Here is a 7,495-nt window from a genome sequence, read left to right as displayed (position 1 = left end):
GTCATTATGGACAGATGAGGCAATCAGAGATGAGAGATAAAATTAACTCTTCCTTTGGTAGAAACTTGGATCTAGATCTGGATCTTGATTATGCTAAATGGGAGCTAAATGAATAAAGAAAATGATTTCTCTCTGAGTCCAATTTCAAGCCTATTGTCTTTCTGAACAATCCTATTCTGAGTTTCAATAGATGCATATTAGCTCTTTTCTTCTCTTTATATTCCTTCTGAAACAATCCTAATCTTCTCACGAGCAGATTGATGCCACTACCAAATAAGGAGGTCATTCAGTTGCTAAGGGCAAAGAGAAAAGCACATGTATAGTTTCTCCATACATCACTCATTCCAGCTCCCTGTTTCTACCTGACTTCCCTTCTCCAAAGTCTAGTCCTCGTGCATATGTATGTGTGTGAATGTATCAAATGTGTGACAGTGTTGAGAAAAATGAACTCTTTATTCTTTTAAAACTGCTTCTTTTTTTAAATAAATGTATTTATTTTATTTATTTATTTTTGGCTGCACTGGGTCTTTGTTGCTGCGCGTGGGCTTTCTCTAGTGGCGGTGCGCGTGGGCTACTCTTCGTTGTGGTATGTGGTCTTCTCATTGCCGTGGCTTCTCTTGTTGTGGAGCACGGGCTCTAGGTGTGCGGGCTTCAGTAGTTGTGGCTCATGGGCTCTAGAGCACAGGCTCAGTAGTTGTGGCGCACGGGCTTAGTTGCTCCTCGGCATGTGGGATCTTCCAACCGTCTCTGTGCTGGTGGTCAGAATACAGTTAACATCTTCCACCTGGTGGGGGTTTTAGTATCTGCAAAACAACTCAAGGATATGGCTCAGGATATGATCTGTAGCCCCTGACGAGGAACTAAATGTCCTTGAGTTTGTTTTATGGCTAAAGTATTATCACTTTGTCTTGCTTGACTGTTTTCCTTTGTTTCTGCATTTCTTTTTACTTCTCTGATGAAATTTGCTCTTTAAAACTTGGGGAAGGCCTAGGAGGCTAAGGCTATTTTTTACAAACAAGAGGCAGGGGACACAGTGGGTGGTGGGGGGAAGGTCTATCCCCAGGAAGGCTCTGCAGGGTCCTGCTTGGTTTCAGTAGGTATTATCATTCTTACTTTTTAATGGTGAGGGAGCACAGCCTGAAAGAGGTTGAATAACTTCTCCAAAACCTCACAGCTAAAACATGAAATAGGTGGGATTCAAACCCTATCCACTGTGACTACTAACCTCACCATCCTTTCCCTATGTTAAGGTGCCTCTTGAGAGAATGTGCTGGCACTACATGGGGAGGACTCTATAAAGATGAGTATTTTCAGGACTTCCCTGTTGGCACAGTGGATAAGGCTCCATGCTCCTAATGCAGGGGGCCCAGGTTCGATCCCTGGTCAGGGAACTAGATCCCATATGCATGCCGCAACTAAGAGTTCACATGCCACAACTAAGGAGCCTGCCTGCCAAAACTAACACCCAGTGTGACCAAATAAATAAATTAAAAAAAAAAATAGGTGAGTATTTTCTTCCTTGTAGAAGTTTATTTTTAAAACAAGCATAAAAGTAAGTATACCTAATCTTGTTTTAAACTAAAGGGATCGGATTTAAGCTGCTGCTGCTGCTGCAAAAAAAAAATCACAAGTGGAGAGGGAGGCCCCAGCTCCCTTGCCATGTGTTAGAAGGAGCTCATACTAGGATGGGTCCAAAAGTCACCCTGTCTGGAGGTACTTTTGAGAGCATTTCCTATTCTTCTCTTTAAACTTAGGCTTTTGAAGCATATAACCGTGGGTGAAGAAAACAATACCCATGGTTCATTCTTCTTAAAGATTTTTTAAAATTCTAAAAGGTATGTTTTCTTCCAGACCAGCATATGCTTTTAGTTGCCTTGTATGTTTGGCTCTTTTCAAGTACAGTCTAAATGTTGTCAGACCTTCTTGGTCTGTAGAGGAAGTCCCTCAAACACTGAGAACTCAAAGTTCCTCTTCTGGTTCAGTTTTGGTTATCTGTTGATATATAACAAACTGCCCCAAAACATGGTGTCTTAAAACAGTAACCATTTTATTGTTTCTCACAATTCAGTGGGTCAGGAATTCTGGCAGGTCACAGCTCGCCTCTGAACCCTGTAGTGTCCACTGGGGCTGGAAGATCCATGAGGATGTCTTCACTCATGTGTCTAGAGCCTCAGCTCAGAGGGCTCCCAGTGGCCAGGGGATGACTAGAACTGCTCAACTGTGGTTACACTTCTGAGGCCTCAGTTCTCAGTGCCTTGTCATGAAATCTCAGGGTCTCTCCCTCTCCGCGTGGCCTCTCTGTGCAGTCACTCCAACAGGGTAGACAGACTTCTTACCTGGAGATTCAGAGTTCCCAGAGAGGAAAAATAGAAACTATCAGATTTCTGAAGGCTTAGGCTCACTGGCACATAGTCACGCCCACTGTGCTCTATTAAATCAGGTCACAGGGCCAGCATAGATTCAAGGAGAGGGGACTACACGAGGTTGTGAATATTGGGAGGTATCCATTGGGGATCACCTATGTCACAGACCACCACAGGTCTTAACCTGCATCGGCCAGTCCTGCAAACAATTCCCTCTCCTGGTATTTCTAGATGAGCCCACAAGAGGCCTTACATGTGTTCATAAACATCAGCTGTGGCCACCTTGAAGCATCTGCCAATGCTCTTCCTCTTCTATTCTGCTTCAATGCCCACAGTTCTCAAAATCACTCAAGGACGTTTTGCTTTCTAACCCTCATATCTCACTAACATCCATTCCCACTGGAAGTAAATTCTTTACTATAATTGGTTTATGCAATGCATTCCTGATGAACTAGCCAGTGTCTTTTTGCCTTCACTTGGGAAGAAAAACAATTCACCTGGACAGTAATGCCTCAGGGTTTCACTGAGAGTCCTTCTTATTTATCACAAATCCTGAAGGCTTATCTGGATGACAGAAAGTTCCCTAGAGGTTCTACTTTGCTGCAATACGTAGATGGTTTGCTTCTTTGCTCTCTTTCTCGAGGCTCCTCCCAGGGAGACAGCATCCAGTTTGCTAAAGCTTTCAGCCTTAAAGGGACATGAGGTTGCCAAAGAGAAAATGCAGTTTGTCCAAACCTGGATTTGATATCCGGGCATCTGCTATCAGAACAAGGGCTACACCTAGATCCAGTTAGACTTCATGGTATCCTAAGTTTCCCAAAACCCAAAACTAAGTGCCAACTGTGAGGTTTTCTCTGGATAATTGGTTATTGCCAAAATTGGATTCCAAATTTCTCTCTTACGGCCAAACCTCAGTATGTTTTACTCAACAATAACAACCCCAACCCAATTTTATGGGAAGAACCGGAGGACTTAGATTTAAGGCTTTAAAGGAGAGTGTAAGGAACCCACACACCGTTAGGCATCCCAATTATCAGATTCCCTTTTTCCTTTTTGTACATGAAAACTAAGGGAATGTCCTTGGGGTATTCACCCAAAAATACGGGGATCACCATCGACCCATCATGCCCCTTGCCTTAGAGCCATTATGGTCACTGCCCTTTAGGTTGAAGTCACTGAGAAAATTGTTGTGGATCCCCTTTAGCCATTTGTACCTCATGCAGTAGAAGCACCCCTGAATTCTCATGACACTGAACATTTCTCAGCCAGATGCCTCACCTCCTATGAAGTGCTTTTGTTAAATGGTCTCATGTAACTCATTTATGTTCTAGTAATCTTAACCCTGCTACTCTTCTCCCCTTTTCACCAATGAAATCCCTCACAACTGCTTAACGCTGATGGACCACCTTGTGATTCCTCTTGATGATCTTGAGGAAATTCCTCCGGGTAATTCTGATTTCTTATGGTTTACTGATGGTTCTAATTTAAAAGGTGACAACAGTAAATATTGTGCTGGGTATGCTACTACGACTCCTTTTGATGTTGAGGCAGCATCTTTACCTGCGGCCAACAGGCTGAATGATATGCTTTTACATGGGCTTGTACTTCAGCCAAGGACAAAACTGCCAATATTTATACTGGTAGTAGATACGTTTTCAGAGTAGTTCATGATTTTGGAATGTTGTGGAAGCACTGTGGCTTCCTTACTTCCAGTGGAAATAAAATTTAAAATGGCTCCTATGTTCAGAAATTATTAGGTGCAATACTTTTACCTGCCACTTTAACAATTGGTAAAATTCTGGGGCATTCTGAACTTGACTCTCTGGAAGCTAAGGGAAGTCACCTTGCTGATACTTCCACAAGAAGTGTTGCCCTTAAAGGGACTGCCAGCAGCCAAACTTCTGTCACAGTCCAAAGGGATATTTCTCCCAAATGATAACTTAGAAAAACTGGCTAGAGAAGCACAACCAATTGACCTCAGAAAAGGAAAAATAAGATTAGGAATTCAACGTTGTTGCTTTGACTCTAAAATTCCCACTCCTCACCACTGTACATGGATTAACCCACTGGGCTACTGACAAAATGATAGCATTCATGAATCCATATTGGGAAGGAAGCATTAACAAGGCCACAAAAACTGCCCACTTCACTTGTCCCACTTGTCAGAAGTATAACCCAGGGAAGCCTATTCATACTTCTCCTACACTTAAACTGCCTAAGGGACCATTCAGGATCTGGCAAATGGATTTCAAACAACTTCCTCCATCTAATGGATATATGTTTTAGTCATGGTCTGTATGTTTTCACTCTGGACCAAAGCCTTCCCTTGCAGATGAGCTACTGCCTCTATTGTGGCTAAAATCCATTTGGAAAAGGTTATCCCTACTGGGGAAACTCCTCTCAAACTTCATTAGTGATCAAGGAACCCACTATATTGTCCAGATACCTCAACAAGTCTGCACTGTTCGGCCAGTTTTACAATGCTTTCACTGTGCTTACTACTCTCAATCCTCTGGTTTAGTTGAATGCACTAATGGCATCACTAAGACTTAACTGGCAAAATTTGTAGAGGTCCTTCAATTACCTTGGAGAGACCCTCCAAAAGCATTGCCATGGGTCCTTTTAAGTCTCAGATCCACCCCTTTTGGAACTCATAAACACTCACCCTTTGAGATAGTCACAGGATGCCCAATGCACTTGGCTTCCGCTTCTTTTGACTCACAACTGATAAAAGGAGAGACACCCCAATATTGCAAAGGCCTAATTGCTTCTATGAAAAATAACCGTGCTTTGGTAGAGCAATCTTTCCACAGTGCATACTCAGGAGAGGAAGACCTTAAGCATCACACCTTGCAACCTGAAGACATCATCTCTTGGAAAAGAAACCTCCAGAAGGACTCTCTTCAGCCTCTCTGGAAAGGCTTTTATCGGGTACTTCTACCAACCCTCGTGCTGCCAAACTCCAAGGAATAGACTCTTGGATTTACCTGACACACCTAAAGAAAGTACTGAACCCTGACTGTAGCTGCACATCATTTGGTGACCTGAAAGTAAAGATTCCCAGAATTGAAGCAGATGACATCTGATGAGACAGCTTTCCCGAGATATCCAGGCCAGGCCTGTTGAAAAATTTTCCCCAAACCTTTTTGATGACATAATACTTCAGATAGGGACTTCCCTGGTGGTCCAGTGGCTAAGACTCCACGCTCCCAATGCAGAGGGCCCGGGTTCGATCCCTGGTCAGGGAACTAGATTCAACATGCCACAACTAAGAGTTCACATGCTGCATCTAAAGGTCCCACATGCCGCAACTAAAAGATCCCACGTGTTGCAACTAAGGCCCGGCATGGCCAAACAAATAAATAAGTAAATATTAAAAAAAAAAACAACCAAAAAAAACAACTTCAGGACTTCCCTGGTGGCGTGATGCTTAAGAATCCGCCTGCCTGGGCTTCCCTGGTGGCGCAGTGGTTGAGAGTCCGCCTGCCGATGCAGGGGACGCGGGTTTCTGTCCCAGTCCGGGAAGACCCCACATGCCACGGAGCGGCTGGACCCGTGAGCCATGACCGCTGAGCCTGCGCGTCCGGAGCCTGTGCTCCGCAATGGGAGAGGCCACAACAGTGAGAGACCCGCATACTGCAAAAAAAAAAAAAAAAAAAAAGAATCTGCCTGCCAATGCAGGGGACACGGGTTCGAACCCTGGTCCGGGAAGATCCCACATGCCGTGGAGCAACTAGGCCCGTGCTCCACAACTGCTGAGCCTGCACTCTAGAGCCCGCGAGCCACAACTACTGAGCCCACGTGACACAACTACTGAAGCCTGCATGCCTGGAGCCTGTGCTCTGCAACAAGAAAAGCCACCACAATGAGAAGCCCGTGCACCTCAACGAAGAGTAGCCCCTGCTCACCGCAACTAGAGGAAGCCTGTGTGCAGCAATGAAGACCCAATGTAGCCAAAAATAAATAAATAAATAAATAAATAAAATAGATTTATATTAAAAAAAACTTCAGATGGTATCCAGTGTCTATGATCTTGATAACATATGGACTTTAGATAAAAGGTACATGAGACTTCTCCCTCCTGCCCCTTCTTGTTGCTCAAATGTGACCTTGATAGGTTTTCAATCTGTGCATTTTCTCTCTGACATAAGACACTACACCCAAGAAAGATCCTTCCTGATACTGAGGGACAAAAAGCCGTTGAAACTAGAAAACCTGTCTCTGGATCTGCAATGCTTTCAGAGAATGATCTTGATCAAAAGGGAGAAATGTAAAAAAAGTAGTATCAATAAATAGAAACCTCAATTAAATACAGTCATGAGACCAGCAGGGGGAGCTCTCACACCCTGCGACAACAGCAGAGACCAATAGGAAGAAGAAAGACTCCTTTCCTGGCAAGGACTCCGCCAGTGGAAAGCCATGGATTCTTTGTTTGCTATAGCCCTCCCAACTTCCTTTTCCTCTCTGTAAAAGAATTCTCCCTCCCTTGCCGTGTAGGGACTTGCAAGTGCCTCACCAGACTGCAGATCCCGAACTGCAACTCTCTGCTTATCCCTAATAAGCCTATCTTTGCTGGAGAAATATCTGGCAGTCTATTTATTTAGGTCAACAGTACTAATTAGAGAGTCTCTAGACTGGAGGACATCAGAGAGCAAGGGTGTCATCCTGAAATAGGAGGATTAAGTGAAGATTTAGAGTTTCCCAATGAAAGTTGAGATTCCCCACCTTTCCCCCCACTTAGCTCACAGACCCTGACAACCAGACTGCAACCCTCCAGAAAAGAGATTGTCCAGAAAATGTGACAAGGACAAAAGAAAAGACCTAAAAATACAGATGGAAGTTCCCAAGTAACAGCCCAGCTAGGTCACTACAGCAGACATCACTGCCTCCACTCGTATCCTCTGGGCAATCCCACTTCACTGTACTCCTGTTGACTTCCAGCTGCCAAAATCTGAGCCTCTTTGCCTGGAATCTCTCTCCAAAGCCAGGTAAGGTGACCTTGCCCAGGTACAAGGCAGAGGCCAGAGGTTCTAGGGAATTAATACCTTCCTCCACAGGAGCAGCTCTCAACCAATGACTGTCGGAATTTTATGTATAAATACTCCGGGTCTCTTGCCCTTGTATGCAATAAT

The sequence above is a fragment of the Phocoena sinus genome, chromosome 11 (assembly GCF_008692025.1).
Source record: "Phocoena sinus isolate mPhoSin1 chromosome 11, mPhoSin1.pri, whole genome shotgun sequence".
In the NCBI taxonomy this organism is placed as follows: domain Eukaryota; kingdom Metazoa; phylum Chordata; class Mammalia; order Artiodactyla; family Phocoenidae; genus Phocoena; species Phocoena sinus.
Note: the sequence above shows the minus strand (reverse complement) of the source record.